Here is an 8,483-nt window from a genome sequence, read left to right as displayed (position 1 = left end):
CCTGCGGCAGCGCCTCCCACCCGGCAGCCCGCCGGGCCTCCGGCCGGACCCTCTGGAGCGTGGCGGAGGCGCCCGCTGAGCCCCGGCCAGCCGCGCGGCCCGGCGGAGACCAAGGCTGCCATCTAGCGGGCTCGGCGGGCGGGCGCGGGGGGGACCGGAACCCCGCCAGGGAGCGGACGGCTCCCGGGGTCTGCATGCAGCACCCGGCCGGGTTTGGAGGCCAAGGACTCGGTGCAGACTTCAACCCGAGCTGAATGACCTTGGACAAGTCCCCGCCCTCTTTGAATCAAACCTGTTTTCCCGGTGAAACGGAGAGGGTACGACTTCTCCGCTCAGGGTCGTCGGGAAATTCGCGACCGGAGGCGAGGCGCACACCCCTTCCTCCAGGCCGGCCCCTCCACGCGGCCGCTTCACACCCGACTCTTGCCCGAATGAGTCTTGAGCAAACCCCGTCTCCCAAAGACGCGAGAAGGCGGCGCTGCAGAAAGCCGGCAAAGCAGGAATCCGCACTGAACAGCAGGATTCTTTTCTAGGAATTGTAAACCCAGAATTGTAAATAAAATGCTAATGATTTATTCGTGCTCAAACTCCGGGGGCTGCGTCGCAGCTTTTGAAGACAATTCCAAGCGAAGCTTTCCAGGAAGGCGGGCCTCCCTGAGGCGCCTTCCAGGGCTCTCCGGGGGCTCACAGACGGTGGTTCTTGGGCGGAGAGCTCTGAACTGGCCTTGACCGAGATCTGAATGGGGTTAGAGGAGGACTGGTCTTTTTCCTTCCGTCCACAGCTGAGTCGGACCCCTCAGCTTTCACCCATCATTCATTCAACAAATATGTACCAGTCACCACGTATGTACCAAGCCCTTAGCTGAAGACTGGTGATCAAAACAGATGTGGGATTCACAGCTGGTTAGGGAAGGTTGACTTGATGAACAATCCTAGAAATAAATCCATGCACATTACAGTGAGTGCCTCAAAAAAAGAAATATGTAAAAGAAAGAAGAGAGAAAAGAAAAGAAAAGAGTTTTAACTTCCAGGATGGATAGACCGCATAAAAGTTCTGGAAGCTTCCAGGGGCTTTGGCAGGTGGGGCTGGGATTTGATCCTATAATAAGCCTTGAGTGTCCTAAATATTTCTTCAATGGATGAGGTTTTTTTAAGCTTAAAAATAATGCAAGCAAAATGTATGTGCATCTGGTGTTGCCATGGTAGCCATCCTGATGCCTGACCTGGCTGGGTAAGGTGAGGGTCATCACATATCCGCAGGTGGAGGAAGAGAACGCGGACAGCCCATCAGACCGCTGTCCCGCCAGCCCAACCCACCGAGCAGCAGGGATGGTCTCACTTTCAGCTGCTTCTCCCGACTAAGCAGGAGGCTCAGAGCCAGCTAGAGTAGCTTCAGTGGCCACAAACACTACACCTCAGAGCGGGAGGCCCGGAGCAGCCCTACCCAGCTCTCCAGAGCTCCCTGCAAAAGCCCATCACAGGCTGTGTTTGTTTTTAATAAGACTTCTCTTCCCCACACTCCCTTTTATGTAATTTCTTGAGAAATGGTGAGTCTCTGGTTAACACTGACCTTTCTAAGGGCTTTTTGAATCTAAGACACAGATGTACTAAGGATGATCCAGACTCCTGCTTCCATCACTAAGCTGGTTTTTTGCATTTGGAGGGGGGCCTCCATCAGCCCACCAAGGACATTGTTCCTTCGGCACTGGTCCCTGAAGACCCTATTGTTGAGAAAATTCGGTAGTCCTGCAGAGGGGCCGTTCTGAATGACCTTTACTCTTTCCTTCAGTGGACAAATGTTATTGATCTCCTGCTGTGGACTGACTTCTGGGTGGTGGGGATGTAAGACAGATAAAACAGCTCCTGCCCCCAGGGGGCTCACAGTCTAGGTCAGGCTCCTCATTTGCTAAGCAAGGAGTTCTGAGACTCCCTCCCCTGGCCTGGTTGTGCGGCGACCTAAACTCCAGCACAACCCTGTGTCCCTTAAATTCATGTATGAGGGGATTCATAAAACCATCAGGCCGCAATGCTCTAAAAGCAGGACAGCGTTGGTCAGGATGGCCAGAACCAAAGTCCAAAATATAGCCTCTCTGGGGCACCTTCGTTGTAACAGGGGCCCTCAAGGCTGAGCTCTGTCAGGGATCGCACTTTATTTCACAGGGCAGGGTTCTAATAGGTTTCTTTAAGATAATTTTCATGTAAAAATATATATATATACCAGCAATGAAAATGAATGACATTCAGCCTGGGAACAATGTGGCTGAATCTCACCATGCTGGTTCAAAGAAACAAGACACAAAAGAACACATACATACAAGGGGATTCCATTTACACAAAATTCAAAAGCAGACAACAGTAAGCTATTTGGGTGGGGAAATTATGAAGGCAGGGAAATGGTCAGGTTGAGGTGGCTTTTCAGAGAGGGGAGTTGAGATAAGCCGGGGCATACAGTGGGCTTCCGGGGAGTGGTGATACTCTGTTTCTTAATCTGGGTAGTGGATGCCAGGTGTTTGCTTTATAAACTGTTAAATTGTGTCTGTGTTTTGTGCACTTTTCTGTATATGTGTCATAGCTCGCAAGAAAAAACAGGTTCAGGAAAAAGGAAGAAAAGGAATATCCAGCCTATTTTTGAAACGTACTATAGTTTTTTCAAACTGAATTCTTCAGTTTGAGTGTCTACACCCTGCCTGAATTCTGTGTAACTCCTGTATCAATCCTTTGTTTAATTCTCTCATGTGACTGCAACAGGTTCTAATCCTGGCTCAGCCTTACAGATACAAGGATGGGGAACAGCTTGGCCCAGGGGACTTGAATTCTCGCACTGCAACTTTACTCATTCACTGTGTGACCTTGGGCAAGTCCCTGCCCTCTCTGGGCCTATTTCCTCTAGTGCACAGTGAGGGGGTGAGGGGAGGTGATTCCCCAGGCCTGTAGTTATGTGACAGGCATCATGTGTGTTGGGTGAGGTTTTCTCTGTTCTAGAAACCCCCTTCCATCTCCCGCAGGACCCGTGCCCCTGGAGCCCAGCAAATCCTGCAGTGATGTCACCCTGCGGAGGAAGTGAGACCACACCCCAAAAGCAAAGCCATCAAACACCCAAAGTAGCTGTCTTGAAACTGCCACAAATGCTGCCCTTTGGAGGGCAGGCATCCCGGTCTCTCACCACCTCCCAGAATCCACACCCAGTGAATCTCAGCACCATCAGTTCTCAGATGCCTCCCCTTGGCAGAGCCAAGAGCTGTCTTTGGGCCTGATGTCCCCTGGGGACGTGAACGCCACTAAAATCCCATTGATTAATCGGGTCCCACCCTTGGATCAATGGCTGGCATTAGGCGAGCTTAGCACAGTTTTATTAGTCTGGCTGCCCTCTTGCAGATGTTATAGATGAAGAAATAAAACGAGGAGGAGAGGGAAAAAGGACAAAATCATTAGTCTGAAAGGAGCAAAAGAGCATCTTCTCTATTTTGTATTCAGATTTAGAGCTGCACTGGGAGCACACACAACAATCCATTTTTATGCTGTTTCCAGAAGTTCAGTTCAGCCTCCTGATTTCCCATTTTGCCTGATAGCTAAGCTCCCAGGAGCATCTGGTTCGCAGCGATGGTTAGCCTGGCCTCTGAAGCTATTTCCCAGGACCCCCCAAAACACATAAGTTCTCATTCATTCATTCATTTCTCACAAGGGCAGAAGCCTTTTGCCTGATATAGGGAAACAGGTCAACTCCATCTTGAAAGGGTCATATTTGTTCTGAAGGTACTGGTCCTTCCATGGGACTTGCAGAGAAGCCAGCTACACACAGTCCGCACTTTGCCAAAGCTTTGGTTCCAACAGAGGAAACCCCCTCGGCCTCTGCTCACTGACGTTCTCCAGAGAGACGCTTTGAATTAAGACCAGAGATGCTTTTAAAAGACTTCGGTCCCTGGCCTTCTAATGATGACCTCTTCCTTAATTTTGTGATGGCTTCATCTGCCTCCTTCCATCATCTAGGTAGCTATAAAAAGCTAAACACCTCCTACTAACCCCATTAGGATGAAAGCGGAGGATTTTATTATTCCTTTTTAACAGGAAGAGGCGCAAACTCCCCCAGGAAGTGTAAAAGGTAGAGTTTTGATGTATCTGATATGGAGAGGTTGCAACAAAGCAGGACCCCCGGGAATGGGAGAGCCTTGTCAGAGAACGAATGAGAAAGACTAGGGGTGACCGGCTTCTGCATGATCTCAGGCAGCCCCGACTGACTCCTCCAAGGTGCTGAGCTCCACGGTGCAGACTGCTCTCAGAACCTGCCTGGGAATCCAAGAATAACCCAAATCCCCCAGAACATCTTCCCCTGCTAATTGTCTGTTAAACATTTGCAACTCACACACAAAGGTAACTCATCCGAATGGTTCCCTCCAGGACCACGCCGTTCATAACAGTAATAAACCCCCTGCCACAGACAGCGTCATTATCCAAACGCCATTAACGTCAATATTCGTATCAAATGCCATCTGGCAAAGGAGCCTGCAAACCTAAACCCCTCCCATTCTGGGATTTCGCAGCCTGGTGGGGAGAGGACGGTCCACAGCCCGCAGCCTGATGCTCAGCACAGGCCTGTCTGGGACTCCAGGGACCCCAGGGACCGGCCCCCAGGCTGATCCCAGGAGGGGACGTAGCATACAAGGAAGAGCAGGACCGGGAGGGGGGAAATACGGAAGTCTAATTTTTTTTCTGCCATTAACTCTTCTTCAAGTCTTAATTATGAAGATGCAACCAACTGCTCCTTCACATTGTCATAACAGGAAACTGATTGAGTATTTATATAAACCTCCAAGGAATCATTATTTTGAAGAGAAACAGAACTTAGCCGCCCGCCGGTCCTCAGGGTTGCTTTGCCGACAGCGTCACATCCAGAACCCTATACTTAAGTTGAAAGAGCTTTCTGCTGAGAGTAATTTGGTGACCTCAAGAACACAAATTCTTCCTAGAGAGAGAGGCGGGGTCCTTGGGGTACAGCTCAGCTCCTCCTCTGGGCTGGATCCTGTCTCCCCAGCCACATCAGTGTCACTGGGTGGCCTCCTGAGAACCAGGGGTCACGCAGCCATGAGACCATCATCCTTGAGCAGGAACTGGTGAAAGAAAGGAAGAAGGCAGCAAGCAGCCTTGGAGCTGTGGGCTTGTCAAAGCGGTGCTGAGCACAGGCAGAAAGAAAGATCCTAACAAGGAGATCCTAACAAACCATGCCGAGCCTCACCTTCCCCTGTCAGCTGTAGCTGTTATGATCGTAAATGTCTATAAATGAATCAATGAATACCTGCTGCTCGGGTTTATGGTGAGATTTCGAGTAAGCAGTGACGGTGGTGATGATGATGATGGCTACCATTTATTGAGGTTAATATGTGCCAGGTCCAAGGCGGAGTGCTTCACATTCGATCTCATTTAATCCTCACCACAACCATGGGAGGTTAAGAGGTATTGAGCTCCATTTTATACAAGATGAAACAGAGGTTCAGAGAAGTTACAAAGCTATGCAAGCTTACCCCAGCCAAGTAAACTAGTAATTGGGAGAGCTGGAGTTTGAGACCAAATCGACCCAACCCTCGTGCCCAAGCGCTTGACCACTCACTAGTCTTCCCCACTCCCAAGAGCATTTGGTAAGCACTGAGATACTGAACACAGGACCTTGAGTTAGAAGGCCAGAGTTCCAGTCCTGGTTCCGCCGATCCCTAGCTGGGTGACCTTGGGCAGATCACTTTGCTCTCTGGGTCCCAGTTTATCTGCCCGCCTCCCTGAGTGGCGGTGATGATCTTAGGAGATGAGGGCTGAGACTAACTGCTCTTCCTGATGGGTAAAGCACTGCACAGAGGAACAGAGCAGCCACCCTAGAGAGCACCCCAGGGCCAGAGAGATTCAAACGGGGCTACAGGCTAAGGCTAGCCCCACACAAGCCTATCTGGGGACAACACACTCCCAGAACCAGGGACTGGACACTGGTAACAGGAACACAATTACATTAGCAGCAGCTGCAGCATCTTTCCTACTGAGATGCGCCTGGCTGGTGGCAGCACTTAGAACTGCTCTGACTTGTACTGTCTCAACGTGAAAAAGATGTTATAAGGCAGGAAGCTCTTCTCTGACCTCACTTTAAATCCCTTTAGGAGAGATGCAGGGCTTCATAAACTCAAAATACAAAACGAAAAGAAGTGAGCTTCCCGACACCAGAAGCGTGCACACACAGCCCACGGGGTATGTCCCAGGGAGGAATTCCTTCACTAAGAGGGAGGTCTTCAGTCCTAGAACTTTAGTTCTATAACCAGCCTTTGTAATCACCCAGCACAAAGCCTTCATATGGGAGACAGGGACAGACTTGGAGATGGGACACAGCTATCTCCTGGAAGAATCGATGTATTTGACACCAGTACAGTACTGTTCACACTCTCTGCAGCTCCTGTGATAAAGGCGAATGATCCTATATCCCCTGTCGCTCCCTGCGTGCCTCTTGGGGCTGGCGTGGTGGACACTTGCCAAGGGCTAGGATGGGTCAGCTTGGAGGCCAGGACAGAGTTGGGGTTCCCTGGGCAGGGTAAGCAGAAGGCAGCCCTGCCAGAGGGGAGCAAAGTCAGAATGCAGCTCAGAGTCCAGAGCAAGGAGACAAGGTCCAGCGAGGCAGGTCAGGATCGAATGGGAAATCTGTGTAATTGCATCAAATACCAGCCAGCATTTAGAGCTCACTTCTACAGCCAATGAGGTTGTGACTCATGGCTTGGTCAGCCTTGTTCCAAAAAGACCAGGGAGGATGGGTGCTTGGTGTAAAGAAGAACAACTCAAGCCACCAAGTACCCAGATGCCAGCACGCTGCCCTCGACTGCCCACGGGACCCTCTGAAAACCTCGGGCACTTCCTCCCTGATCCAACCTACTATCACAACCCTGGCAGAGGGAACTTTTTTCTTTTTCTACTTTCCCCTAATGCATTCAGGCAGAAGAGCCGTTAATAACTTCACAAGGAATGAAAAATCAAAGGAGGAAGACAATTTTTTACTGTATTTTTTAAACATTTGGGTAAGAAAAGTCAGATGTCAAAAAAAAAATCCCCATTTACATCTCTTAAAATACAAGCAATTAATAGAAGTTCATGCTCCCTCTCTTCATTCTGTTTGCAGGGTATTGTTAAGCCGTGCTTTGTAATTTGTTGCATGTTTAAATATTCAGTCTGTATTTCATTTGGGCTCCACATTTAATTCAGCCAACATGTTCATTTTAAGATCAATACTGTCATAACTATGTTGAAAAATTAAATTATTGTAACTTTATTTACATTTCTTAAAAGTACTGTGAAAATTATTCTTAACCAGGACCTAATCAATGTTAGAGTCTAAAAATATGCCACTCTGCATGAAGCTATAAAAAGATTAATGTACATTTTTTTACAAGAAATTAGTAGCTTAATGAAGTGGATAAAAACGCTGTCACAATTTTTATTGGATCTAAATTGCATAGTAGTGGAGGTACAGTAAGTACCTTCTACATAATGACATAATGAGTCATGACTGGTGCTGGAAGGCTAATTTGCCCTTAACTGACACAAAACCAGGGAATTAACATCCCAGTCGCTCTACGCCAATAGCAGATGCATTATTTCATTGCACAGCAGGGTTTTTAACTAAACTCTTAACTGTAGAAATATTGATCTATTCTTCTGTGAAATGATGAAATTGGAATTTTTTAAAAGGACGTCTTGAATTATGGCTGCTGCAGTGACATTTGCTTTCACGGTACCATGTCAGCCAGCAGAGCAGATGCAACAAGAGAAGTTTGGGGAGGCTCCTATCCTTGTTTTAGAGGCTTTAGTCAGAGGCGAGAGGAAGCGGGAATTTTTGTCTGAGAGCAAATGCTGGCATTTGAGAAAGTGACAGGCCTTCTACAGGAGCCCCAGTTCTGGAGGGGATATTTTCCCCCATGTTTAGTGGAGGTTCTGGGGACCGAACCCAGGACCTCTCCTGTGCTAAGCGTGTGCTCTACCACTGTGCTCTCCCCTCCAAAGGAGGGGATGTCCTTGGGCCTTGTCCTAGCTCGTGAACTGGTTTACTCTGAAGAGTATTTAGTGCTTGAATGTTGTCTGGGGTAAAGCACTGCCAACAATAATAAAACTCAACTTAAATCTGAAATAATAGTTTAGCGGTAAAAGGCAGTCTGGGTAGTAGTTAAAAGAGTTATAGACCCTTATAAAAGACAAGTATAAAGGTCGAGACATTGTACTACCCTGGTTTCAATTTTGTCATTCATTCGTTCCCTCATTCATTCATCCTATATTTATTGGGCACCTACCAAGTACCAGAGATGGATAAATACAGTTACTCCCCTGTGGGGGCTAGCTTTCCTTCTGTCAAATAACGCAATGCAACCTATTTCTTTGTTTAACCAAATGAATCAGAATTCATCTTGCTTTGAAATTTTTGCAATAAACCTTGTACTAACTGCGGGTAGTTTGAGCTATCACAACCCAGG

The sequence above is a fragment of the Vicugna pacos genome, chromosome 13, assembly GCF_048564905.1.
Source record: "Vicugna pacos chromosome 13, VicPac4, whole genome shotgun sequence".
Classification (NCBI taxonomy): Eukaryota; Metazoa; Chordata; class Mammalia; order Artiodactyla; family Camelidae; genus Vicugna; species Vicugna pacos.
This window is presented reverse-complemented; position numbering follows the sequence as displayed.